Source organism: Dreissena polymorpha, chromosome 5 (genome assembly GCF_020536995.1).
Source record: "Dreissena polymorpha isolate Duluth1 chromosome 5, UMN_Dpol_1.0, whole genome shotgun sequence".
NCBI lineage: Eukaryota > Metazoa > Mollusca > Bivalvia > Myida > Dreissenidae > Dreissena > Dreissena polymorpha.
This window is the reverse complement of record NC_068359.1, coordinates 119380320-119398743: the sequence shown is the minus strand read 5'-3', so window position 1 is coordinate 119398743 and position 18424 is coordinate 119380320.

Here is an 18424-nt window from a genome sequence, read left to right as displayed (position 1 = left end):
CCCACCACCTTTGATACCATTGGTGCAGCCTCTGTTGGGGTTTTCTTGAACGTTTTGCGCGAGACAACTTCCGCCCAGGAACCTCCCTGTGATCCATCAGTATCGCCCGAGGTATTCCTTGCGGTCTTGGGCTTGCTATTTTCCGGGCAGCTCCCTCTAATGTGCCCGAGATTCATACACCTCAAGCACAGAGGTTGCCGCCCTCTCACGGTCAAGAGGGCTTTCGCTCCGCATGCAAAATTCAATAGATGTGGGATTGAATTTTTTGCCTCTTCATCTATTTGCAGACGCACGACTCTAACCCCGGAAATGACGTGGAATCCATCCATATCCATGGTTTCATGTTTTATTGAAATTACAGTTCCGAATGTTCCGAACATTTCCTCAAGTACACGGTTGTCAATAAAAACAGGCAACCAGTGTACTCGTACATCCACTAACTGCTTTCCATAGGACTGGACAAAGTACTTCACTCCATCATGAGTTAATCCTCCTGAAGGTACATCTTCAATAAACTCCATCATTTTCGCCTTTTCCGTAAATACAACATCATAGGACAATGATCCTGGAGGTCCACTTGCTACAGCATCAATATGGTGTTCTGTGAAACCATTTGCACGCAACAGATTGATGACAGCAGCCATGGAAGCCCCGCGAGTTCCTTGCACTTTCAATGTCCTTTCCATCCATCCTTTGTTGATAGCGTTTCCGGTTAACGGACCAAACATTTTGGTGTAGTGTACCATTTTGAAAGCAAAATACTTGTATCTAGCAAACGCAAGACCCCAGAGCAGAAAATACGTGTACGGTATTCTCTGTACTAGGTAAGTACCTTTTTATGTTGATCAGTTTGTAGTTTTAGTTTATTACTTGATACAAAGTCGTACGACATTGTCTCGTATACATAAGCTTCAGACGTATACTTTCTGAGGGCAATCGAATAATGCTACGCAATAACTGAGATATTTATTTTGGTGATAAATTATCTTTCACTGTTAACAATCTGCTTATTATTGTGAACATCGATACTGACGCTTGACCTTTTACAAAGGTCCATCCTATGGTATTTACATTTCGGAGTTGGTACGTTATGACAGAGCATGTTCATGTATTATGATTTTAATGATCGTAATCGCATATTTACAAAGAAATTGTTAAAACAAGGCTTTCTGTATCATAACCTCAGAAGTAAATTCGTTAAAGTTCACTCAAAATATATTTTAATTTCTAAATATAATGGTTCTTTAAAATGGCATTTAACTAATGGAATTTCACACCCGTTATTTTAAGGAGATGTTTTAAAGCGTGTTTGCAAATTGAAATCTCTTACAGGAAATGTTTATATTAAACTTTTCAATTTAATAAACTTTCTTTTTCAAAATGATATGATGTTAACGTATTTTAAAACATGTGCTTGTTAGTTTTCGATTCATTATATATTTCTGTTCTTAAAATTTGAAATCATTAATGGAATGACCATTTTATGCGTTTGACTCTTAAATATCAATCACCTAAGCTGGTTGTATTGATAATTCAATTTTACAGTATCACCCCTTTAATATTTTTATTTTTATGTTACAGAACTGCCTCTGGATTGAATTCACGTCATCGTGTCTTCGCTTGTCAATTACGTCATATGGTAGTCTCTTTCTGTTCCTGCCTACATTAATTTTTGTGACGTAATCGCTTTTATAATGCTTCATACCACATACTTTTTGTTTTAATCTACATGCATAGGGCAATGAGTTTTAAACGTTCACTATTAATTATATTTTCTCTCTGACAGGCGTTTCTTATTTGATTTAATTTTAGCAGTCACATAAACAACCAAGCTATGCAATATGGATTTTTTACACTCATTATTGCTGCTTCTTCCTGTATGTGCGCGATGATGATCTGAAATATTAACTTCATGACGCTATATTCTAAAAACTTTTTTCTATAAAGAAGGAATGTAGTTGATACTTGTTCGTAGTTTCATTTCATAGTTCCCCAAAAAGTTGTAACTCTGTTGCTCTGGTATCTTTCCTACTTGAGTTATTAAATGGAAATTAAATTGAATGCGTTTTAATTCCCTTTTATTATTGTTTAATTTGAGTTACAATGCTATGAGGTTAAATTTAATTTACACGTAAATGTATCATAAATATTGCTGGGCCAAGTGTGAGGTTGAGCGCTCTATAACCGGTTTAAACCCCAAATGCTTTGCATTGACCGTTCCAAGGCGGTGACCCCAGCTTTATTTTTTCATGTGTTCATGTTGTTTTGTATTGTGCTGGTTTGTGCTGTATTGTTCTGTTTGGGCAATCGGTCACTTGCCTTAAATAAAGGGCCAACTAATTGTTTACAATAAGAATGCAATACTGCTCCAGCAGCTGGAGTTTCACTTCTTTATATTGAAAATATGCGTTTGTTGTAAATAACAAATGAAGCACCACGACAATCTTACTTGAATATGCATAGCCATATACTTGAGTTAAGCGTGCATGTTTTTGATCAGATTAAATTTTATACAAACCTGGCTGCGATTAGATTAAATTGCGAATGGCGTCTAAAACAGGTATTACCTGTTTTTGAAAAACTGCGCATTAATTGTTAAAGGGCATGTTTATATTAATGACATGAGTGTTCAATGATTTAAAGGTAATATAATTATGCAACATATTTACGGCTACGGCGATAAACAGATTGGTGTTTAGGGTGTTAAAAATATTTGCAAATACAAACACGTATTAAATGATGCCTGTAATTGTTTTTTTAAACAATACAAAGGTACTGATGATTTCATATGAATAATTAAGTTTTTCAAAAGAATGTGTTGACAAAAAATAAAACTATGTTGTAATCGATGGTCATAAAATAGCTAATGGCCAAAATAATGAAAGTAGTGTATTTAATTGTTATTTTAAGACACTTGATTATGAATAAGTAAATGAATAAACGTCTTTTTCAGAATACAATACTCATTTAAACGTTCGTAGGCATTAACTCCTTGCTTGTTTAAGTGTGTGATTGTTTTTATTTCTTAGCATTTGTTTAACATATGCAAACAATAACACAGACTTAAACATGGTAAACTACTTCAGCTCAAGTGAATATTCTTCTGAGATTTGCTTTTGTCAGTGATACTGATAACATTTGTAGCAGCTGCTGCATACCATAGATAATACGTATTTGACATGTAATAAGCCAGGCCAAATCAATTACATTTATTATTTGATATTCATGCCAAATAAAAAAGAAATGCTTTATGTGAAACTTGAAATCAATTAACGTCGCATATTTATCCTAATTGATATTAGGTTGTTATCATCATACTTACGCTTGTCTGGTGGGTTTTGATATGTTTGTTCAAACATTATGGAATTCATATTTGTTATTTGGGATTCATAATTAGTCTTTACACTCCGATGCGTAGATAGTATTGTGAAGGATCTGCATATATGTTGATACCATTGTGGCGATATTGTCTGCAACTCGTATTCACATCTCAATTAAAAATAGTAAACGGTGTTAAAAAGAGCAAAAAAGCATGCCCACTGTTTCGTAGTACGTGCTTTGCATCGCAAAGGGTGCGACAAAAGTGATCAAGTGTATTAAACAACATGGGATCGGGCGTCGTTTTGACGACATAATTGTGACAACCGTTACCGTAAAATGATATGTAATGGTCATAGTAAATGAAATAATTATTTGACCATCATTTGTGTGTGTTTTTAAAAAAAATATATATATTTCACCTGAAGATATGAAGAAGCTGTCAATTGAGACTAATAAAACATAAGAACTGATCAATATATTTACAATCGATTACTTTATTCCAGGTGAATTACAGGGATAGGAACCGTGTCTTTCGATTTCAATAGTAGCTTAGTAGGTAACCGACCATCGATATGTAAGACCGCGCCTTGGTATATTTTTAGACCTTTTGCTTTGTAAAAGAACACTCGAACTAAAGCACACGGAACAGATGCACACGTTTTCTTGAATAATATTTTCGTTGCAAGAACGGTTGTTTAAAAATAAACACACACGGTTTGAGAACTGAACGAAATGAACATGAAACGTGTGTGTATAATACAAAAGTTAAGCTAGGTAGATAGGTTCACATAACAATACATGTAGACATACATCGAATTAAAACGAAATGCAACCATTATCTCGAAATGTATAGTATTGCAAGGTCGTTTCCCCATCTAGTTGTTTGCAAAGTGTAATGTAAACCAGAGCTGAGTGTCGTAAACATATATTAAGATAATGATGTATTTCATATAATAATACAAACTCATATCTTATAAATTGATAAAATCGTGCATTTAGTAAGTCCGTATTTAGTTCATTTGTAAATGTATCTTAGTAACGATCACCAAGGGTCATTTAGGGCACGCTTGCGGTATTTATAGCTGATTCGCTTTTATGAACCGAGTTGAAATAGCCATCTTCATTAATGCAGGTAGTTTGATATACAAATTGCAATTAAATGAATGTTTTGCCAAAATAGACAATCAATAACCCGTTTACAGCACAGCGTTGTTGTTGACACCTTAACAGCGAAGACATCTTTTTATTTCTTCAAGCGCTCATGATTGCCTCAACATATTTTCAACGAAAACACAGTATTTAACACCAGATATACGGGCCACTAGCTCAGATTGATTTAGGTGTTAAGCTCGAAATTATCATACCGCTGTGCACGGGTAAAACGTCTTTCGGAGTGACATATACTGGCCATTGGCCGAAATAAACAAGTTACCGTTATACACACGTGTTATAAAGAATTATTTTCGTTGGGGTTAATATATACTGACGCTGAATACAGGTGATAGCTGTTCCCATGTTACCGCTTAGTCAGGTTAGACTGCTTACACAGCTTCATTCAAGAAATATATACACAAATCACATAAATATAATTAAATCGCATAATGTATGCATGTGGTCAAACCACAAACATTACAGTCGATGAAATTTAAAACCAGTTCAGTGCATTGTTAAATCACCAAGGAGTGTAGTTAAAAGTCATATTTAAATTATATTCAACAACCTTTGTTAAATCTTCAACATACACGTTATTCATTTCAACATACACGTTATTCAAAAATGGATATTACATCGGATTGGTGACGATATCAAAAGAGTAAAACTTAAGTAAACATAGTGTATATGTTACTACGAATTCACGCACTATCAACTTAATTATCCATCCGAGCAAAGTCATTCTTTGCAACATTTTCAAGCGACTAAACAGTAAAATACACGAACTGGTTTCAGAAGAGAGGGCTTGAATCAGAGCTCGGCGAAGAAAAAATAACAATCGTGAACTTCTGAGTAATCGCACAACACCAACGTGAGCTCTTCAACAATTCTATTGACTTAAAGATATATTTCGACAGCGTGTAACATTATTTTCTATGACAGGTTCTAAGCATTGATGTAGGGCTGGTGCATGTCATGCAATAACTGAACAATACAACTAGCCAGCTGCGCAGTACATCTTAATACACAACTGGGTGTGTTATTCGTGACTCAAGCCCGTTTGCTCACAAGCACCGAGACGACAGAGATCATGATGTGCAAAGATCATATGCAAAGATACTTATCTACAGCTATAGTCATCATGATAACCGCCAAAAATGGAACAACTGATGAGCTCAGGGGAATTAAAAATGTGCTACTACAAAACTATATAATTACAATAAAATATGATGTGCAAAATAATTAGCGTGTGATGAATTCAGTACATGCTAGCATTTGTTTAACACGGCGGAGGCTAGTGTGTTCGTTTATTTATGAAGACGTAAAGAAGGACCACGTTACCAACTTTACCGTTGACACAATAGAAGGGCATGATTCAGTGGTTCGCCATAAAACATGTGGGTATACGATTTGCCATCACTTTATCAACGTGAATGTTTACTTTTGTATTACTGATGTTGTCATTAATTCATCACTTTATACTACTATGACAGTACATCTATCAACTGTAAAGAAAGGTTATCGAACAAATCGCAATGAATCACCAATATATAATTTACAAATTCTTAAACATATGGACCTATATTCCATCTTGCTCTTCGACGTGCATTCAGACAGCTCCTTAATATAATGGTTAATTTTTATTCAATAGGTGTCAAATTACTAACCCTATTAATAGTTAAGCAATTTTTTTTTCATCTTGAACAATCAGTTGCAGGGATTTCATTTTATAAGCGAACATAAAGCCCTATTATTGTCAAATAAAGGTTTCAAATTAATATCACGTAATTTCATTTTGTGATCATCCGGAGCAAAAAGACGCAAAACAAGCCATGAACAGACTCAATGACTTTCATAATAAATCTATTATTTCGCAATCACATCTTTCAGTGTCACTACCGTAACACCTATCGATATCGCCATTTCCGAATGTCGTCCATTGATTTACGATAAATTCGTTCCATCGCATGTTATGTTGCCTCGATTTTGTTGGTGTTAAAAAAATTACAGCTTAGCAATATGCAGTCAATACAAATTATGTTTAATATTTTATGTAGATTTATTAAATGAAAAAAACACATCAATAATCTCCATCTGAGCTGGCATGTAATAAATCTTAGGTTGTTGAAGGCATTTCTATTTCTTTCTTTCAATCCTTATATCACATAAGAAACAAAAATGCATGTTTTATGATTCACAAGTGTAAATTGTTTGTGATATCAATATGTGTACTATTGGTAATTAAATTGGACTATATTGGATATGGTATAAAAGTTTCATTAACAACTGTTTATGGTCCGAATATAAATACCCCTAGATGTTATGAACATATCTTGACGATCATGATTTCGGAAATATATGCACCTATTATTAAACACCGATAAGGACACACCATATAATTAGTAGTTTGACGGATTCCATTCACACCCAAAAACACAAAATTAACGCTACGGTGTTCGAACAAAATACAATTCATGTTCATTCCATTTTTGGTATAATCAGAGGCTAGCCAAAAGCGCAAAAATCAATAAGATTGAACATTTATTCCGAAGTAAATGTACCATTCCTGCCAAAACCATTTAAATCGGTATATATTTCCGACTTTTGCGTATTGATTTAATCATATGCCAGTGTTCGTCCTTGAATTATGTTAGTATCTTTACAAGTGACCCTATGTGCATGCACATTTGTTAGTTGCGGAGGTAATACAAAAAACAGGATGTATTTTTGGTGTTCAGCCAGTTCTGCGATCGTGTAATCTCCAATAACTAGAGGCCACTCGTCCACAATCTTTAGCACATGTTGCTCCTGCTAACGATGCCCCGCCTCGCAACTGTTTCATTTATATCGTAACTTTCTCAAGTTGCGATATCTCTGTCAGTTTTATCTTATTCTGATTTACAAATTAATAATGCTAATGTATACAAACGTAATATCCTTCTTTAGTTATGTATATCATCATCTTACGTTTTTGCATTATATATATATATATATATATATATATATATATATATATATATATATATAATTCGCTATTCATTTTTTCGACATTATGTACCTGGTCAGTTGTTTAAATCTATCCAGCAGCGCCTCCAAAGGACAGAAACGAGACTTAGCATTAGCTTCGAGCTTTTTTCTCAATTCTGTCAATTTACACTTTGCAGTCATTTTATTAAGCATATATTGTCGAAAGTTGTTAGTATTGTTGTATCGTATTATATTGCTAACATGCTGTATATAAATAGCCAAGTAAATATTGTTTAAATCAACAATATTAGGCAACTAACAATCATACCTTGTAGAGAGGCCCAATACTCAGCACCACAGTAAGCTTAGGCACCATTCATACTTTAACTTTCATTTGATTGCGTACATGCGTTTTTATTTGCGCTAAAACACCAATCAAATTGCACAGTTTCGAAAATCAAAACCATTCGGCCCACGTTTAATCATAAAAAGGCTTGTGAGCTAAACATATCTGCTGGAATGTTTATAACAAGATGATGCAGAGTAATTTGAAGAAACAATACATGACCAAAAGCTCCATCAAACGAGTAAGAGCCTTATATTAGTTTTTGCATTCACCGTTCCAAGCAGTGGTTCTATATGTAGTAATTTACCGTTTATGTTTTATTGTTACTTTTTTTGTGATGCAAATTGTGTTCCTTTCAAGCAACTGGCGTTTGACTAAATGTGAGGTTTTGATCTCCGTGTTACCTCTAGCAGTAATAGATTATACGTTCCGAGGCGGTACTCAGTCTCAAAACTTATTAAACAAAAGAGCGCAAGTGCATATAACATCATGATTAAACCGTAAAAAGACATGAAACATATGTAATCACACAAAACGACACAGTTATAGCGATTATAATTTATTTTTATTTTTGAATCGTTACTTAGAGGTATGATCGACACCAAATAACAATTCATATATAAGGCGAGGCTTCAAACGAGAAAAAAAATATACTATGCTTGCCGAACAGTTGTCCTTATTCGTTTCGAGCCTCTGATATATTTTAAAACAAGAGTACAGATACCTGTTATTCTCTTTTAACATTATATTGTATGTCACCGATATAATATATTATAACTGGTCTGAAAGGCTGTATCACAATATTTCAAACAACTTGACACAATCGACCTCCGCCCATCAAGCCGATAAGGCGATTTCAAAGTTAGAGTGCTTCATGTATGATTGATATGATAATGATAACGTCTGCTTGACTTCTCTTTTGTGCTCTTCTCTCTCAATTAAAAGCCCTGTTCAGACGTTCAGGCTAGTGATGCTTTATTTAATAACATGAGACGTGGGTCGTGATAAGTAGTGTCCCAAAATAAACACTCTACTTTATTGTTATTTGTTGTATTAATTGTTAGATATTTAAAACATCTCTTGCGAAACGTGCAGGCACAAGTCAGATGCTTACTTAATTATTGCTCAATATGAAAACATAAGCTCATAAGTGGTAGCTATACGACAATAATAAACAAACAAATTAGCTGAATTGATATTCCCCGCAAATATGCTTCTGGACACAAAAGTATTATATTTGACACTCAGCTTAAAAGCATTTTTTTAAGATACAAAGGGCCATAACTCCGTTTTTAACAAATGGTGTACAATGCCATTTGGCTAGCATCATCCTCTAATCCATATATATACTTATACCAAATTTCAATGAAATCCGCCAAAGCAATTCCAAGATATGGCTCCGGACACAAAAGTGCCGGACGGACGGAAACACGGACGAACGGACAACGCCAAAACAATATCCCTCCGCCTATGGTCGCTCCGAGTAGGTTATATATATATATATATATATATATATATATATATATATATATATATATATATATATATATATATATATATATATATATATATGTAATCATTGTATACAGTGTTTGTCATTGAAATGTGACATGTATGATTGTAGAAATCTTTATATAAAAATGGTTATGTGCATTCAGAGACAAAACTCGAGTTTTGCAATGATAGAAATCGAATTCATTTCATTGTAAATCGAGGACAGGCACGAAAGGGTCAGGCTAACCGACGTTTGTTTGATTTATGGACTTGAATATTGACGACATTGACAGTGACTGATAGCATCGAATTCAATTAATCAGTATACTATTTTGTAGATCTTTTAATAGCAGAATAAAATCATAAATAAAACATAATTGTATGTTGTGTGTATGTCTTCTCATCCACCGACTGTGTTACTTTAGGCAACGATTATAGGCGACCATTAATAGCTTGTATTTTATCCGAATATACAACACCTAATTAGTTTAAAGGATGATTAACACTTTAACGGACAAAAGTGGCCGTCTTAAGTTGTTCTTTCCTCCGATTGCACATTTACTTAAATTGCATCCATTCGGCCGATAGGTCATTGTCAGAAGCGATGACCAATGGGTTTAACACATCTACTTAAACATTCAACAAATCATAAGCATAACTGGCCGTCTTAAGTTGTTCTTTCCTCCGATAGCACATTTACTTAAATTGCATCCATTCGGCCGATAGGTCAACGTCAGAAGCGAAGGCCAAGCGGCTTAACACATCTACTAAGAAATTCAACAACACATATGCAGGTTCAAAACATATAGGCTTTACAATACTGACGAAAACAATAACACTTAGGTGATAAAATCCCAATGCGGGGCAAAACGACACTGCAGAGAAATAACATCATACCAAATTTCTTGTTCATTTTACAAGCTTGTTTTAGCGACAAGTTCAACAAACATTTATTCGATATATATTGTCGCCTGATATGAATGCATAAACAAACCAAGGCTTTGTATCCTAAGCTTTAAAATATAAACAAAAACATGGTTGATATACATTTTGGTTTCATTTAATCGTGCATCGGACTGTAAAAGGCCTTGTGCTTTGGCCTTACATACTCATTTGGTTAATATATGAAAATATATGATATGTGATTGTCCTTGCAATAGTATTGCTATTAAATCATTTTTATTTAAACATACGTGTTAAAGAAATATATATGTGCCGAGTCTTTGCTTTGAACATCTATCAAACAGGGGTAAGTCCCAAATGTGTTTTTGCATTGACCATCAACATCGGTGACCCAACTTTAATGAATGTGCAGTATGTGTTGCGTGGTTACGTTGTTGGGAATGCCAATAATGTACCATAGACGCAAATAGCGTTCGACTCAGTGTGAGGTTTGGGGCTCCGTAGAACCTCCAGATCTTCTGCATTGACTGTTCAAATGCGAGAAAACAGTTGTGTGCAAATATATGCCTTTGTTGATTACGTGTGAGTGTTGACTCGTGCATTTGTTGTTATTTTTCTGTTTTACATATTGGCAATTGGTTACTGGTTATTCATGAAACGCCGAAATGTATAAACATGTTTCATTTACTATATTCACAGGGCAACGACGGGTAATCGCTGCGTTTGGTGACAATTAATACAGATGATAATGCATCGATCGAGATTACGGGGTTTGCCCTTGAACCTTTAGCACATTATCATTTCATGAAGTAGTTTGTGTTTTTTTCTACAATTAATTTAAGCACACTAGTGAGTGTAATGTATAGTTTTTAAGATGCTCGTGCAAGTTATTCATAATTAGTTTTGGTATAAGGTAAATGTCTAGTGTCGCAGATATAAGAAGAAGGTATCGATTTTTAATCTACGTTAAGCAAGTGTTCAAATGACTTTATCGCATCGATTAAGATCATTTGAAAAAGATGATAATATAAGATATAAAACACATATTATTGCTTTGAATACGGCTATGTCAATTTTATTGTTTTTTCTTCTAATGATGATTACAAGCATATTATTATTATTATTTTATTATTTTATTATTATAATTATTATTATTATTGTTATCATTATTATTGTTATTATAATAATAATTATTATTATTATTATTAATATTATTATAATTATTATTATTATTATTATTATTATTATTATTTTTATTTTTATTTTTATTATTATTATAATTATTATTTAATATTATTATTATTATTATTATTATTATTATTATTATTATTATTATTATTATTATTATAATTATTATTATTACGTACTTAAGCAGTGTATGTGTAAACACGCAAAAAAATATCAATATAAAAATACAAAAGTTCATAATTGTGTTTGGTGACAAGTTATCAATCCTCTCTGCTGATATCGGCTCGTGACTGAAATATTGTTTTATATCATATCAGTACACGTTAATGTCAGTAAATATATTCACATGAAGTCTTGATTTATACGTCAAAAGTAAAATTCATGAAAAACTGCAGTGTAGTTACGGTTATAATGTATGTATTTGTTTAATCGGGGCGAAGGAAATACTCGCCATAATAATATATAATATGTCAGGTGTGGCTGAAAATGAGAACACAAAGACGAGGCTTGCCGAACCGTTGTTTTTTTCGTTCGGAGCCTGATATATTACAAAACGATCGCGCAGTAGCCCATTAATCCATGTATGCATTATTCTTTATTTGACCGCAATGATTCATCATTACTGGTCTGAAAGGCTGCATATCCATTACCTAACTCACTGGACACCATCGACTGCGCTCATAAAGCCAATGAGGCGATTTGAAAGAGCGCTTCATTTATTATTGATATGACAATGATTGTGTCTGATTGGTGGTGCTTGACGTCTCATTTATTATAAATCCTGTTTAGACGTCCATGCTATTAAACCGTACTTTAATAAGCGGGTCAATATGACATAAGACGTGGCCCAAACAAAAATACACTAATGTATTGATATTTGTAAAAGACTGATTGGTAATTCGATTGACAATAATTCCATTGAGGTACAAAGGAACACTACAGCAAATTATTTAATCAACAACAGCTAGTATATACATTTAATACGAATTTAGATGATGCATCTTCCTGTAAATTGTCTCTTTTTAATTCGCATCCTAAAATTAAACATGTTTTGCACTTCACTCATTGTATTCTGAAGGTAATTAGATTACGCATGAGCCTCGTCGTGAGAAAAAGAATCAACAACTTATCCAAACAGTTAAGCCCAAGATATGCCACTGCATCCGTATACTCGTATTAGGGGTCATAATGTATCCTTAAATAATGTTAAAACGGAATGGGCACCTCTTGAAAAAGGCTGTTGTCAAGTTATTATTTCAGCATATTGCATAAAACCCGTTTTCTAACGATTTTGTAAACATAATTCATATCTCCATTTAATAAGTGTTGTTTCAATTTAAAGATGAAACGTCATTATCATATGAATACACGCGTATTACTTAAACATAAACCACTGTTGTTATCAAGGACGCAACATGTCAGTATCTAAAGCTTGTATTGTAGTATCTCCATATATTATACAACATCAATCTCTGACCATAATATCGGTTAGAGTCAAATAGTAGACGCTTCAATGTTCGTTTATGTGACGAAAATTATAGCTTCTTTGAGAAATTGAATTTTGTGCGAACATATAAATGTTGTAATACCGTTTCCAATGGTTCAGTCAATTACCATGAACTATATAAACTGGAAAATAGAGTCTGGTTCGAGATGAGAAATAGCATGACAAGCAAAATGGATTTACAATTGCGCAATTCTAAGGGTTTGACAAACATTACTTTCATAACAATATGTCACGCGATGACTTTGAATTTCCCAGCACGTGTTCAACTGTTGGCACACAGTTTTAGTGCATTTAAAACGTGTTTGATATATAATATGTATAATTACATGAACGGTATTACAATTACTGAATATTATTGCAAAGAAAAGGTCACACATCTGAACTCATATTTTGTTCCGTTTTATTATTTACCTGTGTAATGCATTTAACATAATACAGGTTGTATCAATCGTTGAAATAAAAAAAACCCGTATTGCGCTACTCGCTGTTTCAAATTCCGTATTACCATTCTCGCCAGACTACTTCGACCCATTTAATGACGTCACATTCCGCGCACCAAAAATATATATATTTTATATTACGAAATATATTACGTATAACATCGTGTTACGTCATTTCTGTGACGAAACACAATAAACACAAACTAAACTCTCTGGAATTTAAGGACACGAAGGACGTGGTGTTTTTTAACAGTAAACTATTTGTTAAAAATATAGAACGAATTCAAAACGTATTTTGGATTGTGTATTTATTATGCTTAAATGTTTATTTCGATAGGAATACAATAAAATAGTGTGGTTTTTTAAACTAAGTTTCGATAAAGACATGGAAGAAACGAAGTGGCAGTGCATATTGTTTCAACGTTTTTGTTATAAACATCGGGTTAAAGTTGTCAACTTAATTGTTATAAACATTGGATAAACGATGGCATTAAGGTAAGCGTGTGGGAAACATGTGTTTTCCCGATTCGAATGTTTGCACGTTAATTACATAAACTGTATTCATACGCGTCTTAAAAACTATGGCGTACCGTTTTAGTCATTTTTTGTCAGTTTTATTAAAGTAAACAATACAATTGTTAACTGTTTTCATTAGTTGTTGTGTATAATAAAGGGAATATTACGCTAGTTAATTGTTCCAAGAGTTTGTATCACTCTCGTGGCTTGTGCTATTTCGCATCACACTCGATGCTCCGCCTCTCGTGTGATACGTCATTGCACAAGCCACTCGAGTGATACAAACTCTTGGAACAATTGACTAGCGTTATATTCCGTATATATTGACTGATGTTAAGTGTAACAGGTGGAAATGGCTCTACTAGTGAGTAATAACGCCCTTTAAGTTAAACGAGTATGCATGCCATTTAAACAAATCACAATAACTACATGTGTCAGAGTGAAGCTATAAAGGAGTTACATATGACAGAGAATAAACTGAATTATAATATAACGTTGGTTTTGCTTGCTTGCCTATGTGTTCTCAAAGGGCACTTTGGAGTTTGCAAAAATACATTACTAGCACATGATATAAGCAATTTTTCTCTTGGTGATGTGTAGGCATCTTTATTTGTATCTATAATGAGTTAGTGTCTTTCCTATAGTAATGCATAACGAAGTGAATATACAAAATCCGTGTGTGGCGGGTATGGGGATGGGCTTGCGTTTACTTCTTTCCCTGTTCGTACATAATATCATGTATACTTCGTCAATTACCAACAGAAAAAGTGTGTGTGCTTATACTACAAAAACAACATTTGCCGGCATATATTGCTTTATACAATCGATAATAGTATCTAATAACATATAGCTATAAACTACAAGATATGTACGTATATAAAACATACAATCATTTTTATATACAACAAGGAATTTGTTTGATACCGGTTGTTATTTTCACATATTACAATACGACTGAAATAAGCCCGAAAGTATAAACGAGCTACAAACATTCGCTACCATTAATTTTGAAAAGAATGCTCAACCAGGCATATCAATAAATAAGATTTGGTAAAGGCAATTTTAGAATGTTATCTTGAGAAAAAAAGCTGGAAGAGTAAGGTTGTTTTTTTAAAACTAATTCGCATATGTTTCATAAATGTAAATGAAATTGTTTTTTAAACGCGGTTTGAAACATATACAGACGGATTCGCAAAGCTGACTGTAGAAAAGCAATAAAATACAATGGATTTTAAAACTGCATTTGTGCTAAGTTGGCCAACATCAATGAGGTGTGTTCAATAACTCCCGTCCGGATATTGTCTGGAAGTCATGTCGAAATAATACGACTGAGGTAAGAATGGTATGTGGCACTTATATAAGTGTACATTTCAAAACTACCTAGCAATATTGTCGTAATACTTACGATCGTTTAATATGCCACTAGAAATATATCATTAAGCTGGCGCAGTGTTGTTACAAACCTTTCGTCATACCATAGGTAAAAATCCGTTCAGGAAGTTTCGATATCCTATGGTCATTTAAATAATAGATCGATACAGCATCTATTTACATAGTGTCATAAATAACATTTTGTGTTTTATTGGTGTCGTTATTTCTTACGGTATTAATGATATAATATCAAACATCTTTACTTTTACAGTTCAAACAACCTAAATTTGTGTCCACACTAAAGTAATGCAGAATTTATGGGCTTTATACAAGTGTCGGGAAATCCGGGATTTTTGTATGAGAATAAAGAGGCGTCCATGAAGAGCATGTGCACAGGCTTCTCCGTGACGTCGCTGTCCGCCTCGAGTGGATTTTTTTAAGAAACCCTTTTAAACGAAACATACATAAAGACAGTTATTGTAAATCTCCCGACCAACTACGCATGGCCTAGCGTCAATCAAATAATCAGTTTATCTTTTTTAATATTAACGTTCATTTCAATATGCCCTTTTGCCTTTTATTATCGAACATTCAAATTGTAATCGCTCTGTACGATATGATGGTATCGTGGCAAGTACGATATGATAATTGCCACTAAATGGTAACATAGAAAGCTTTAATTCATAACTGTTCAGTAAATATTTTAGTGCCAATCACATGACACCTCAAGTGGTTTGTACGAGAAGCGTCAAATTTGTTGTTGATGGTTTTTAAAGCCGCACACCTTATTTGGCATAGTATATTTGAGTATAAATAAGAAACATAATTTGTTTATGCCAATTAGAATATATATGGTGGTTACAAGGTAGAAATCCGTCTTTTTTTGCGTTTTAAAACTTAAAAATAATCGCGTTTGTCGAAATGGACATACACGTCTAGAAATCCTAATGTCGGTTTTAAAAGCGGTACCGTTTGAACAATTATAAATTACTTGCAAACTAGGCTATAGATTTAATTGTATATATGCCAATTAGGGTATATATGGTGGTTACAGTGTAGAAATTCGTTTTTTTCGCTTTATTACTTAAAAATAATCGCGTCTGTCAAAACGGACGTATAAGTATAGAAATCCTACTGTCGGTTTTACAGTTAAAAAAATGACTTGCTAACTAGGCTGTAGATTTAATTTGATATATGCCAATTATAATACATCTGGTGGTTACAAGATAGAAAATCGTATTTTTCGCGCCTTAAACTTAAAAATAATCGCGTTTGTCGAAATGGACTTGGACGTATAGAAATCCTACTTGCGGTTTTAAAATTAAAAATGATGTATTACTTGCAAACTAGGCTATATATTTAATGACAATTTTGCACCTTTTCAAATTGCATTTATATGTATTGATTAACATGTATTTCATTTCAAGGTATGCGTCTCTAATGAAGTAACATTATAGCGCGTCATTAAATTAGAACGGTTGTCATTCTAACGTGTTTTCAGTACAAAGAGTAAATACTGTTGGAATATGATTGATGACATGGTGAAGACTTTAATGCATGAATTTATAACTTAAATTAAAAACATACGTATATATAATCTTAATCAAATTATGTGTATTTCGCTACTTATGCAGGAGCTCGGATCGACATTCCAAATCTACAAGTGTGAAATATGTTGCCGTATGAAATGGCGGGATAACATTTACTTTGGTATTGCGTGATCATTGTACAAAATCAGAGTCATAAGAAAATAATTTATAGCACTCTTTACGTTCGAAAATGTATTTACCAAGCTTCATTGTTCAATGTAATGTCACAAATTAAACTCAAGCATTTTAGCAACGTGAATCACCACAGTGATGATATAGTTCAACTGTATTTAAAATCGTGTATAAGAAATAATTTGGCAAACGATTTTGATTTAAACGGACATATTAAAATAGTTTTGAGCTTTGAGTACATTACGATTAAACAGCAGCAACAACAACAACAACATTTATTCAGCAGTAAAGCTTATACAAGCTCAAAGTCTACATCATATATGCATTTTGCAATTAATAAGTAATGGTAGAAGATAGAACTTGGACGATAATGTTATGAACTGGTTAACATGGTTAGTTATGAAGGGAATACATAATGGCATCTAATATTGCAACTGCACATCTTATAGTTACTAATTTACTTACAAGATATACGATTATAAGAATTTTCACAATTATTTGGAGAAATAAACATTTTTGCATACGAATGTGACATATGGATGTAACTGAAATAACAACAATGTTAAGAATCTTATTTACGTGGAATATTCTATATAAATTACTTTACAAGTTTAGGTAAATCACGTAATGCACAGTTTCATCATATTATCATACAACGCTTAGCTAGTAGAATATGCAAATGAACCTTACTTGATACTTATCTGCTGATATAACTAAAATCATCGGTGTCATGCTACCTTTTCGTTTTCACTGTTACCATCAATGGATTATTAGTGAGTATTACGGGCAAAAGCCCGCAAAGCGGGCGTTGACCGTTCATACATATGGGAATTTATACATAAAATTACATAAGAATACCACATATGGATACGTCTCAAAAAAATTGCCACGCGACATATATTTACGCGATGCTATTTATGAACTTGAACAAATCAAAAACACTTTGACATATGCTTAATCACATGTAAATACATACCTCAGAAAAAGTTATATCAATGACATCATAATTGTGTAGCGAATCGCACTAAATATTCTCGCATTATTTGTTTTTCTTCGCAACCGTTCCAGAATTAGGTCATTACTCAATTATCTCCTCTGAATGCTCTTCTTCAGTGGGTATAAGCCGAAGACTGCTTCACTACATATAGTAACAGTCTGCACCGAACACAATTTAGGAGAACATAACCCGTCTTTAATATTCGATTTCTGTCGAATTTATTTGCTTTGATCTTTTCGATATCTTATTGTTAGTATTATCCTGACAAATCACAAACGCTTGTTAAAAAAATATTTGTTTTAAATACTATAGTTGGCATCTCTATCCTTCAAGTATTCTCGCGGTATTTCAATAACGACACCCTACTGTTTATGTATCAGAATTTGTGACGCATTTTCCATTCGCTCTCAGAAAGAAGTTTTACGTTTGATCATGAGCAATATTCTGGTAAGTTGTCGTTGTTACCCACCAGAAACACATTTATTCACAAATTTTTAAGAT